The following is a 13314-nucleotide window of genomic DNA, read 5'->3' on the forward strand; positions in this document are numbered from 1 at the left end:
TTCCTAAACGGAGTTGAATCACGTTCAGTTTCAAGTTCTGGCAGCATGGTTTCATTCAGGCTAAGACCACCACTCTTGTGATATTCTGGCCATACACAGTGCAAATAGCATTCGCGTCTGTTCCCAGCCAGTACAGTGTATTGGACCGAAGAGAAGCTCCTGTTTTACTCAGTTTCCAATACTGAGTTGAACTACATATGCCCTGTTTGTGTAGAAAGCACAGTTCTTTTGTTCTGAGCTAGCTCACTGTACTGGCCATATAGGAAACACAGTAGAGTGCAAGAATGCCCGTTTCTCAAAAGCAGAGTGTTTTTCTTGCATGGCACACTAGCGTTCAATTAAACTTCCTAAACGGAGTTGAATCACGTTCAGTTTCAAGTTCTAGCAGCAAGGGTTCATTCAGGCTAAGAACAGCACTCTTGTGCTATTCTGGCCATACACAGTGCAGAGAGCATTCGCATCTGTTCCCAGCCAGTACAGTGTATTGGACTGAAGAGAAGCTCCTGTTTTACTCAGTTTCTAATACTGAGATGAACTAGATATGCCCCGTTTGTGTAGGAAGCACAGTTGTTTTATCTGAGCTACCTCACTGTACTGGCCCTATAGGAAACACAGTAGAGTGCAAGAATGCCCCTTTCTCAAAAGCAGAGTGTTTTCCTTGCATGGCACACTAGGGTTCAATTAAACTTCCTAAATGGAGTTGAATCACGTTAAGTTTCAAGTTCTAGCAGCAAGGGTTCTTTCAGGCTAAGAACAGCACTCTTGTGCTATTCTAGCCAGAAACAGTGCAAATAGCATTCGCGTCTATTCCCAGCCAGTACAGTGTATTGGACTGAAGAGATGCTCCTGTTTTACTCAGTTTCCAATACTGAGGTGAACTAGATATGCCCCGTTTGTGTAGGAAGCACAGTTCTTCTGTTCTGAACTAGCACACTGTACTGGGCCTATAGGAAACACACTAGAGTGCAAGAATGCCAATTTCTAAAAAGCAGAGTGTTTTTCTTGCATGGCACACTAGGGTTCAATTAAACTTCCTAAACGGAGTTGAATCATGTTCAGTTTCAAGTTCTAGCAGCAAGGGTTCACTCAGGCTAAGAACAGCACTCTTGTGCTATTCTGGCCATACACAGTGCAAATAGCATTCGCGTCTGTTCCCAGCCAGTACAGTGTATTGGACTGAAGAGAAGCTCCTGTTTTACTCAGTTTCCAATACTGAGTTAAACTAGATATGCCCCGTTTGTGTAGAAAGCACAGTTCTTTTGTTCTGAGCTAGCTCACTGTACTGGCCCTATAGGAAACACAGTAGAGTGCAAGAATGCCCGTTTCTCAAAAGCAGATTGTTTTTCTTGCATGGCACACTAGGGTTCAATTAAACTTCCTAAATGGAGTTGAATCACTTTCAGTTTCAAGTTCTAGCAGCAAGAGTTCACTCAGGCTAAGAACAGCACTCTTGTGCTATTCTGGCCAGAAAAAGTGCATATAGCATTCGCGTCTGTTCCCAGCCAGTACAGTGTATTGGACTCAAGAGAAGCTCCTCTTTTACTCAGTTTCCAATACTGACGTGAACTAGATATGCCCCGTTTGTGTAGGAAGCACAGTTATTTTGTTATGAACTAGCTAACTGTACTGGCCCTATAGGAAACACAGTAGAGTGCAAGAATGCCCGTTTCTCAAAAGCAGAGTGTTTTTCTTGCATGGCACACTAGGGTTCAATTAAACTTCCTAAACAGAGTTGAATCACGTTCAGTTTCAAGTTCTACCAGCAAGGGTTCACTCAGGCTAAGAACAGAACTCTTGTGCTATTCTGGCCATACAGAGTGCAAATAGCATTCGCGTCTGTTCCCAGCCAGTACAGTGTATTGGACTGAAGAGAAGAACCTGTTTTACTCAGTTTCCAATACTGAGTTAAACTAGATATGCCCCGTTTGTGTAGAAAGCACAGTTCTTTTGTTCTGAGCTAGCTCACTGTACTGGCCCTATAGGAAACACAGTAGAGTGCAAGAATGCCCGTTTCTCAAAAGCAGATTGTTTTTCTTGCATGGCACACTAGGGTTCAATTAAACTTCCTAAATGGAGTTGAATAAAGTACAGTTTCAAGTTCTAGCAGCAAGAGCTCACTCAGGCTAAGAACAGCACTCTTGTGCTATTCTGGCCAGAAACAGTGCAAATTGCATTCGCGTCTGTTCCCTGCCAATACAGTGTATTGGACTGATGAGAAGCTCCTGTTTTACTCAGTTTCTAATACTCAGTTGAACTAGATATGCCCCGTTTGTGTAGGAAGCACAGTTCTTTTGTTCTGAGCTAGCTCACTGTACTGGCCCTATAGGAAACACAGTAGAGTGCAAGAATGCCCCTTTCTCAGCAGCAGAGTGTTTTTCTTGCATGGCACACTAGGGTTCAGTTAAACTTCCTAAACGGAGTTGAATCATGTTCAGTTTTAAGTTCTAGCAGCAAGGGTTCACTCAGGCTAAGAACAGCACTCTTGTGCTATTCTGGCCATTCACAGTGCAAATAGCATTCGCGTCTGTTCCCAGCCAGTACAGTGTATTGGACTGAAGAGAAGCTCCTGTTTTACTCAGTTGCCAATACTGAGTTAAACTAGATATGCCCTGTTTGTGTAGAAAGCACAGTTCTTTTGTTCTGAGCTAGCTCACTGTACTGGCCCTATAGGAAACACAGTAGAGTGCAAAAATGCCCGTTTCTCAAAGGCAGAGTGTTTTTCTTCCATAGCACACGAGGGTTGAATTAAACTTCCTAAACGGATTTGAATCATGTTCAGTTTCAAGTTCTAGCAGCAGGGTTTCATTCAGGCTAAGACCAGCACTCTTGTGATATTCTGGCCATACACAGTGCAAATAGCATTCGCGTCTGTTCCCAGCCAGTACAGTGTATTGGACTGAAGAGAAGCTCCTGTTTTACTCAGTTTCCAATACTGAGTTAAACTAGATATGCCCCGTTTGTGTAGAAAGCACAGTTCTTTTGTTCTGAGCTACCTCACTGTACTGGCCCTATAGGAAACACAGTAGAGTGCAAGAATGCCCCTTTCTCAAAAGCAGAGTGTTTTCCTTGCATGGCACACTAGGGTTCAATTAAACTTCCTAAATGGATTTGAATCACGTTAAGTTTCAAGTTCTAGCAGCAAGGGTTCTTTCAGGCTAAGAACAGCACTCTTGTGCTATTCTAGCCAGAAACAGTGCAAATAGCATTCGCGTCTATTTCCAGCCAGTACAGTGTATTGGACTGAAGAGATGCTCCTGTTTTACTCAGTTTCCAATACTGAAGTGAACTAGATATGCCCCGTTTGTGTAGGAAGCACAGTTCTTCTGTTCTGAACTAGCACACTGTACTGGGCCTATAGGAAACACAGTAGAGTGCAAGAATGCCCCTTTCTCAAAAACAGAGTGTTTTTCTTGCATGGCACACTAGGGTTCAATTAAACTTCCTAAACGGAGTTGAATCATGTTCAGTTTCAAGTTCTAGCAGCAAGGGTTCACTCAGGCTAAGAACAGCACTCTTGTGCTATTCTGGCCATACACAGTGCAAATAGCATTCGCGTCTGTTCCCAGCCAGTACAGTGTATTGGACTGAAGAGAAGCTCCTGTTTTACTCAGTTTCCAATACTGAGTTAAACTAGATATGCCCCGTTTGTGTAGAAAGCACAGTTCTTTTGTTCTGAGCTAGCTCACTGTACTGGCCCTATAGGAAACACAGTAGAGTGCAAGAATGCCCGTTTCTCAAAAGCAGATTGTTTTTCTTGCATGGCACACTAGGGTTCAATTAAACTTCCTAAATGGAGTTGGATCACTTTCAGTTTCAAGTTCTAGCAGCAAGAGTTCACTCAGGCTAAGAACAGCACTCTTGTGCTATTCTGGCCAGAAACAGTGCATATAGCATTCGCGTCTGTTCCCAGCCAGTACAGTGTATTGGACTCAAGAGAAGCTCCTCTTTTACTCCGTTTCCAATACTGACGTGAACTAGATATGCCCCGTTTGTGTAGGAAGCACAGTTATTTTGTTATGAACTAGCTAACTGTACTGGCCCTATAGGAAACACAGTAGAGTGCAAAAATGCCCGTTTCTCAAAAGCAGAGTGTTTTCTTGCATAGCACACGAGGGTTGAATTAAACTTCCTAAACGGAGTTGAATCACGTTCAGTTTCAAGTTCTAGCAGCATGGTTTCATTCAGGCTAAGACCACCACTCTTGTGATATTCTGGCCATACACAGTGCAAATAGCATTCGCGTCTGTTCCCAGCCAGTACAGTGTATTGGACTGAAGAGAAGCTCCTGTTTTACTCAGTTTCCAATACTGAGTTAAATTACATATGCCTGTTTGTGTAGAAAGCACAGTTCTTTTGTTCTAGCTAGCTCACTGTACTTGCCCTATGAGAAACACAGTAGAGTGCAAGAATGCCCCTTTCTCAAAACAGACTGTTTTTCTTGCATGGCACACTAGGGTGCAATTAAACTTCCTAAACGGAGTTGAGTCACGTTCAGTTTCAAGTTCTAGCAGCAACGGTTCTTTCAGGCTAAGAACAGAACTCTTGTGCTATTCTGGCCATCCACAGTGCAAATAGCATTCGCGTCTGTTCCCAGCCAGTACAGTGTATTGGACTGAAGAGAAGCTCCTGTTTTACTCAGTTTCCAATACTGAGTTAAACTAGATATGCCCTGTTTGTGTAGAAAGCACAGTTCTTTTGTTCTGAGCTAGCTCACTGTACTGGCCCTATAGGAAACACAGTAGAGTGCAAAAATGCCCGTTTCTCAAAAGCAGAGTGTTTTCTTGCATAGCACACGAGGGTTGAATTAAACTTCCTAAACGGAGTTGAATCACGTTCAGTTTCAAGTTCTAGCAGCATGGTTTCATTCAGGCTAAGACCACCACTCTTGTGATATTCTGGCCATACACAGTGCAAATAGCATTCGCGTCTGTTCCCAGCCAGTACAGTGTATTGGACCGAAGAGAAGCTCCTGTTTTACTCAGTTTCCAATACTGAGTTGAACTACATATGCCCTGTTTGTGTAGAAAGCACAGTTCTTTTGTTCTGAGCTAGCTCACTGTACTGGCCATATAGGAAACACAGTAGAGTGCAAGAATGCCCGTTTCTCAAAAGCAGAGTGTTTTTCTTGCATGGCACACTAGGGTTCAATTAAACTTCCTAAACGGAGTTGAATCACGTTCAGTTTCAAGTTCTAGCAGCAAGGGTTCATTCAGGCTAAGAACAGCACTCTTGTGCTATTCTGGCCATACACAGTGCAGAGAGCATTCGCATCTGTTCCCAGCCAGTACAGTGTATTGGACTGAAGAGAAGCTCCTGTTTTACTCAGTTTCTAATACTGAGATGAACTAGATATGCCCCGTTTGTGTAGGAAGCACAGTTGTTTTGTTCTGAGCTACCTCACTGTACTGGCCCTATAGGAAACACAGTAGAGTGCAAGAATGCCCCTTTCTCAAAAGCAGAGTGTTTTCCTTGCATGGCACACTAGGGTTCAATTAAACTTCCTAAATGGAGTTGAATCACGTTAAGTTTCAAGTTCTAGCAGCAAGGGATCTTTCAGGCTAAGAACAGCACTCTTGTGCTATTCTAGCCAGAAACAGTGCAAATAGCATTCGCGTCTATTCCCAGCCAGTACAGTGTATTGGACTGAAGAGATGCTCCTGTTTTACTCAGTTTCCAATACTGAGGTGAACTAGATATGCCCCGTTTGTGTAGGAAGCACAGTTCTTCTGTTCTGAACTAGCACACTGTACTGGGCCTATAGGAAACACACTAGAGTGCAAGAATGCCAATTTCTAAAAAGCAGAGTGTTTTTCTTGCATGGCACACTAGGGTTCAATTAAACTTCCTAAACGGAGTTGAATCATGTTCAGTTTCAAGTTCTAGCAGCAAGGGTTCACTCAGGCTAAGAACAGCACTCTTGTGCTATTCTGGCCATACACAGTGCAAATAGCATTCGCGTCTGTTCCCAGCCAGTACAGTGTATTGGACTGAAGAGAAGCTCCTGTTTTACTCAGTTTCCAATACTGAGTTAAACTAGATATGCCCCGTTTGTGTAGAAAGCACAGTTCTTTTGTTCTGAGCTAGCTCACTGTACTGGCCCTATAGGAAACACAGTAGAGTGCAAGAATGCCCGTTTCTCAAAAGCAGATTGTTTTTCTTGCATGGCACACTAGGGTTCAATTAAACTTCCTAAATGGAGTTGAATCACTTTCAGTTTCAAGTTCTAGCAGCAAGAGTTCACTCAGGCTAAGAACAGCACTCTTGTGCTATTCTGGCCAGAAAAAGTGCATATAGCATTCGCGTCTGTTCCCAGCCAGTACAGTGTATTGGACTCAAGAGAAGCTCCTCTTTTACTCAGTTTCCAATACTGACGTGAACTAGATATGCCCCGTTTGTGTAGGAAGCACAGTTATTTTGTTATGAACTAGCTAACTGTACTGGCCCTATAGGAAACACAGTAGAGTGCAAAAATGCCCGTTTCTCAAAAGCAGAGTGTTTTCTTGCATAGCACACGAGGGTTGAATTAAACTTCCTAAACGGAGTTGAATCACGTTCAGTTTCAAGTTCTAGCAGCATGGTTTCATTCAGGCTAAGACCACCACTCTTGTGATATTCTGGCCATACACAGTGCAAATAGCATTCGCGTCTGTTCCCAGCCAGTACAGTGTATTGGACTGAAGAGAAGCTCCTGTTTTACTCAGTTTCCAATACTGAGTTAAATTACATATGCCTGTTTGTGTAGAAAGCACAGTTCTTTTGTTCTGAGCTAGCTCACTGTACTTGTCCTATGAGAAACACAGTAGAGTGCAAGAATGCCCCTTTCTCAAAACAGACTGTTTTTCTTGCATGGCACACTAGGGTGCAATTAAACTTCCTAAACGGATTTGAGTCACGTTCAGTTTCAAGTTCTAGCAGCAACGGTTCTTTCAGGCTAAGAGCAGAACTCTTCTGCTATTCTGGCCATCCACAGTGCAAATATCATTCGCGTCTGTTCCCAGCCAGTACAGTGTATTGGACTGAAGAGAAGCTCCTGTTTTACTCAGTTTCCAATACTGAGTTAAACTAGATATGCCCTGTTTGTGTAGAAAGCACAGTTCTTTTGTTCTGAGCTAGCTCACTGTACTGGCCCTATAGGAAACACAGTAGAGTGCAAAAATGCCCGTTTCTCAAAAGCAGAGTGTTTTCTTGCATAGCACACGAGGGTTGAATTAAACTTCCTAAACGGAGTTGAATCACGTTCAGTTTCAAGTTCTAGCAGCATGGTTTCATTCAGGCTAAGACCACCACTCTTGTGATATTCTGGCCATACACAGTGCAAATAGCATTCGCGTCTGTTCCCAGCCAGTACAGTGTATTGGACTGAAGAGAAGCTCCTGTTTTACTCAGTTTCCAATACTGAGTTGAACTACATATGCCCTGTTTGTGTAGAAAGCACAGTTCTTTTGTTCTGAGCTAGCTCACTGTACTGGCCCTATAGGAAACACAGTAGAGTGCAAGAATGCCCGTTTCTCAAAAGCAGAGTGTTTTTCTTGCATGGCACACTAGGGTTCAATTAAACTTCCTAAACGGAGTTGAATCACGTTCAGTTTCAAGTTCTAGCAGCAAGGGTTCATTCAGGCTAAGAACAGCACTCTTGTGCTATTCTGGCCATACACAGTGCAGAGAGCATTCGCATCTGTTCCCAGCCAGTACAGTGTATTGGACTGAAGAGAAGCTCCTGTTTTACTCAGTTTCTAATACTGAGATGAACTAGATATGCCCCGTTTGTGTAGGAAGCACAGTTCTTTTGTTCTGAACTAGCTCACTGTACTGGCCCTTTAGGAAACACAGTAGAGTGCAAGAATGCCTGTTTCTCAAAAGCAGAGTGTTTTTCTTGCATGGCACACTAGGGTTCAATTAAACTTCCTAAACGGAATTGAATCACGTTCAGTTTCAAGTTCTAGCAGTAAGGGTTATTTCAGGCTAAAAACAGCGCTCTTGTGCTATTCTGGCCATAAACAGTGCAAATAGCACTCGCGTCTGTTCCCAGCCAGTACAGTGTATTGGACCGAAGAGAAGCTCCTGTTTTACTCAGTTTCCAATACTGAGTTGAACTACATATGCCCTGTTTGTGTAGAAAGCACAGTTCTTTTGTTCTGAGCTAGCTCACTGTACTGGCCCTATAGGAAACACAGTAGAGTGCAAGAATGCCCGTTTTTCAAAAGCAGAGTGTTTTTCTTGCATGGCACACTAGGGTTCAATTAAACTTCCTAAACGGAGTTGAATCACGTTCAGTTTCAAGTTGTGCCAGCAAGGGTTCACTCAGGCTAAGAACAGAACTCTTGTGCTCTTCTGGCCATACACAGTGCAAATAGCATTCGCGTCTGTTCCCAGCCAGTACAGTGTATTGGACTGAAGAGAAGCTCCTGTTTTACTCACTTTCCAATACTGAGTTAAACTAGATATGCCCCGTTTGTGTAGAAAGCACAGTTCTTTTGTTCTGAGCTACCTCACTTTACTGGCCCTATAGGAAACACAGTAGAGTGCAAGAATGCCCCTTTCTCAAAAGCAGAGTGTTTTCCTTGCATGGCACACTAGGGTTCAATTAAACTTCCTAAATGGAGTTGAATCACGTTAAGTTTCAAGTTCTAGCAGCAAGGGTTCTTTCAGGCTAAGAACAGAACTCTTGTGCTATTCTAGCCAGAAACAGTGCAAATAGCATTCGGGTCTATTTCCAGCCAGTACAGTGTATTGGACTGAAGAGATGCTCCTGTTTTACTCAGTTTCCAATACTGAGGTGAACTAGATATGCCCCGTTTGTGTAGGAAGCACAGTTCTTCTGTTCTGAACTAGCACACTGTACTGGGCCTATAGGAAACACACTAGAGTGCAAGAATGCCAATTTCTAAAAAGCAGAGTGTTTTTCTTGCATGGCACACTAGGGTTCAATTAAACTTCCTAAACGGAGTTGAATCATATTCAATTTCAAGTTCTAGCAGCAAGGGTTCACTCAGGCTAAGAACAGCACTCTTGTGCTATTCTGGCCATACACAGTGCAAATAGCATTCGCGTCTGTTCCCAGCCAGTACAGTGTATTGGACTGAAGAGAAGCTCCTGTTTTACTCAGTTTCCAATACTGAGTTAAACTAGATATGCCCCGTTTGTGTAGAAAGCACAGTTCTTTTGTTCTGAGCTAGCTCACTGTACTGGCCCTATAGGAAACACAGTAGAGTGCAAGAATGCCCGTTTCTCAAAAGCAGATTGTTTTTCTTGCATGGCACACTAGGGTTCAATTAAACTTCCAAATGGAGTTGAATCACTTTCAGTTTCAAGTTCTAGCAGCAAGAGTTCACTCAGGCTAAGAACAGCACTCTTGTGCTATTCTGGCCAGAAACAGTGCATATAGCATTCGCGTCTGTTCCCAGCCAGTACAGTGTATTGGACTCAAGAGAAGCTCCTCTTTTACTCAGTTTCCAATACTGACGTGAACTAGATATGCCCCGTTTGTGTAGGAAGCACAGTTATTTTGTTATGAACTAGCTAACTGTACTGGCCCTATAGGAAACACAGTAGAGTGCAAAAATGCCCGTTTCTCAAAAGCAGAGTGTTTTCTTGCATAGCACACGAGGGTTGAATTAAACTTCCTAAACGGAGTTGAATCATGTTCAGTTTCAAGTTCTAGCAGCATGGTTTCATTCAGGCTAAGACCACCACTCCTGTGATATTCTGGCCATACACAGTTCAAATAGCATTCGCGTCTGTTCCCAGCCAGTACAGTGTATTGGACTGAAGAGAAGCTCCTGTTTTACTCAGTTTCCAATACTGAGTTAAATTACATATGCCTGTTTGTGTAGAAAGCACAGTTCTTTTGTTCTGAGCTAGCTCACTGTACTTGCCCTATGAGAAACACAGTAGAGTGCAAGAATGCCCCTTTCTCAAAACAGACTGTTTTTCTTGCATGGCACACTAGGGTGCAATTAAACCTCCTAAACGGAGTTGAGTCACGTTCAGTTTCAAGTTCTAGCAGCAACGGTTCTTTCAGGCTAAGAACAGAACTCTTGTGCTATTCTGGCCATTCACAGTGCAAATAGCATTCGCGTCTGTTCCCAGCCAGTACAGTGTATTGGACTGAAGAGAAGCTCCTGTTTTACTCAGTTTCCAATACTGAGTTAAACTAGATATGCCCTGTTTGTGTAGAAAGCACAGTTCTTTTGTTCTGAGCTAGCTCACTGTACTGGCCCTATAGGAAACACAGTAGAGTGCAAAAATGCCCGTTTCTCAAAAGCAGAGTGTTTTCTTGCATAGCACACGAGGGTTGAATTAAACTTCCTAAACGGAGTTGAATCACGTTCAGTTTCAAGTTCTAGCAGCATGGTTTCATTCAGGCTAAGACCACCACTCTTGTGATATTCTGGCCATACACAGTGCAAATAGCATTCGCGTCTGTTCCCAGGCAGTACAGTGTATTGGACTGAAGAGAAGCTCCTGTTTTACTCAGTTTCTAATACTGAGATGAACTAGATATGCCCCGTTTGTGTAGGAAGCACAGTTCTTTTGTTCTGAGCTAGCTCACTGTACTGGCCATTTAGGAAACACAGTAGAGTGCAAGAATGCCTGTTTCTCAAAAGCAGAGTGTTTTTCTTGCATGGCAAACTAGGGTTCAATTAAACTTCCTAAACGGAATTGAATCACGTTCAGTTTCAAGTTCTAGCAGTAAGGGTTATTTCAGGATAAAAACAGCACTCTTGTGCTATTCTGGCCATAAACAGTGCAAATAGCACTCGCGTCTGTTCCCAGCCAGTACAGTGTATTGGACCGAAGAGAAGCTCCTGTTTTACTCAGTTTCCAATACTGAGTTGAACTACATATGCCCTGTTTGTGTAGAAAGCACAGTTCTTTGTTCTGAGCTAGCTCACTGTACTGGCCCTATAGGAAACACAGTAGAGTGCAAGAATGCCCGTTTCTCAAAAGCAGAGTGTTTTTCTTGCATGGCACACTAGGGTTCAATTAAACTTCCTAAACGGAGTTGAATCACGTTCAGTTTCAAGTTCTGCCAGCAAGGGTTCACTCAGGCTAAGAACAGAACTCTTCTGCTATTCTGGCCATACACATTGCAAATAGCATTCGCGTCTGTTCCCAGCCAGTACAGTGTATTGGACTGAAGAGAAGCTCCTGTTTTACTCACTTTCCAATACTGAGTTAAACTAGATATGCCCCGTTTGTGTAGAAAGCACAGTTCTTTTGTTCTGAGCTACCTCACTGTACTGGCCCTATAGGAAACACAGTAGAGTGCAAGAATGCCCCTTTCTCAAAAGCAGAGTGTTTTTCTTGCATGGCACACTGGGGTTCAATTAAACTTCCTAAACGGAGTTGAATCACGTTCAGTTTCAAGTTCTAGCAGCAAGGGTTCTTTCAGGCTAAGAACAGCACTCTTGTGCTATTCTAGCCAGAAACAGTGCAAATAGCATTCGCGTCTGTTCCCAGCCAGTACAGTGTATTGGACTGAAGAGAAGCTCCTGTTTTACTCAGTTTCCAATACTGAGTTAAACTAGATATGCCCCGTTTGTGTAGAAAGCACAGTTCTTTTGTTCTGAGCTAGCTCACTGTACTGGCCCTATAGGAAACACAGTAGAGTGCAAAAATGCCCGTTTCTCAAAAGCAGAGTGTTTTCTTGCATAGCACACGAGGGTTGAATTAAACTTCCTAAACGGAGTTGAATCACGTTCAGTTTCAAGTTCTAGCAGCATGGTTTCATTCAGGCTAAGACCACCACTCTTGTGATATTCTGGCCATACACAGTGCAAATAGCATTCGCGTCTGTTCCCAGGCAGTACAGTGTATTGGACTGAAGAGAAGCTCCTGTTTTACTCAGTTTCTAATACTGAGATGAACTAGATATGCCCCGTTTGTGTAGGAAGCACAGTTCTTTTGTTCTGAGCTAGCTCACTGTACTGGCCATTTAGGAAACACAGTAGAGTGCAAGAATGCCTGTTTCTCAAAAGCAGAGTGTTTTTCTTGCATGGCAAACTAGGGTTCAATTAAACTTCCCAAACGGAGTTGAATCACGTTCAGTTTTAAGTTCTAGCAGCAAGGGTTCACTCAGGCTAAGAACAGTACTCTTGTGCTATTCTGGCCATACACAGTGCAAATAGCATTCGCATCTGTTCCCAGCCAGTACAGTGTATTGGACTGAAGAGAAGCTCCTGTTTTACTCAGTTTCCAATACTGAGTACAACTAGATATGCCCTGTTTGTGTAGAATGCACAGTTCTTTTGTTCTGAGCTAGCTCACTGTACTGGCCCTATAGGAAACACAGTAGAGTGCAAGAATGCCCGTTTCTCAAAAGAAGAGTGTTTTTCTTGCATGGCACACTAGGGTTCAGTTAAACTTCCTAAACGGAGTTGAATCACATTCAGTTTCAAGTTCTAGCAGCAAGGGTTCATTCAGGCTAAGAAAAGCACTCTTGTGCTATTCTGGCCATACACAGTGCAGAGAGCATTCGCATCTGTTCCCAGCCAGTACAGTGTATTGGACTGAAGAGAAGCTCCTGTTTTATCCAGTTTCCAATACTGAGTTGAACTAGATATGCCCCGTTTGTGTAGGAAGCACAGTTCTTTTGTTCTGAGCTAGCTCACTGTACTGGCACAATAGGAAACACAGTAGAGTGCAAGAATGCCCCTTTCTCAAAAGCAGAGTGTTTTTCTTGCATGGCACACTAGGGTTCAGTTAAACTTCCTAAACGGAGTTGAATCATGTTCAGTTTTAAGTTCTAGCAGCAAGGGTTCACTCAGGCTAAGAACAGCACTCTTGTGCTATTCTGGCCATTCACAGTGCAAATAGCATTTGCGTCTGTTCCCAGCCAGTACAGTGTATTGGACTGAAGAGAAGCTCCTGTTTTACTCAGTTTCCAATACTGAGGTGAACTAGATATGCCCCGTTTGTGTAGGAATAACAGTTCTTTTGTTCTGAACTAGCTCAGTGTATTTGCCCTATAGGAAACACAGTAGAGTGCAAGAATGCCCGTTTCTCAAAAGCAGAGTGTTTTTCTTGCATGGCACACTAGGGTTCAATTAAACTTCCTAAACGAAGTTGAATCACATTCAGTTTCAAGTTCTAGCAGCAAGGGTTCTTGCAGGCTAAGAACAGCACTCTTGTGCTATTCTGGCCATACACAGTGCAAATAGCATTCGTGTATGTTCCCAGCCAGTACAGTGTATTGGACTTAAGAGAAGCTCCTGTTTTACCCAGTTTCCAATACTGAGTTGAACTAGATATGCCCCGTTTGTGTAGGAAGCACAGTTCTTTTGTTCTGAGCTAGCTCACTGTATTTGCCCT

This window comes from Peromyscus maniculatus, chromosome 19, assembly GCF_049852395.1.
Source record: "Peromyscus maniculatus bairdii isolate BWxNUB_F1_BW_parent chromosome 19, HU_Pman_BW_mat_3.1, whole genome shotgun sequence".
In the NCBI taxonomy this organism is placed as follows: Eukaryota; Metazoa; Chordata; class Mammalia; order Rodentia; family Cricetidae; genus Peromyscus; species Peromyscus maniculatus.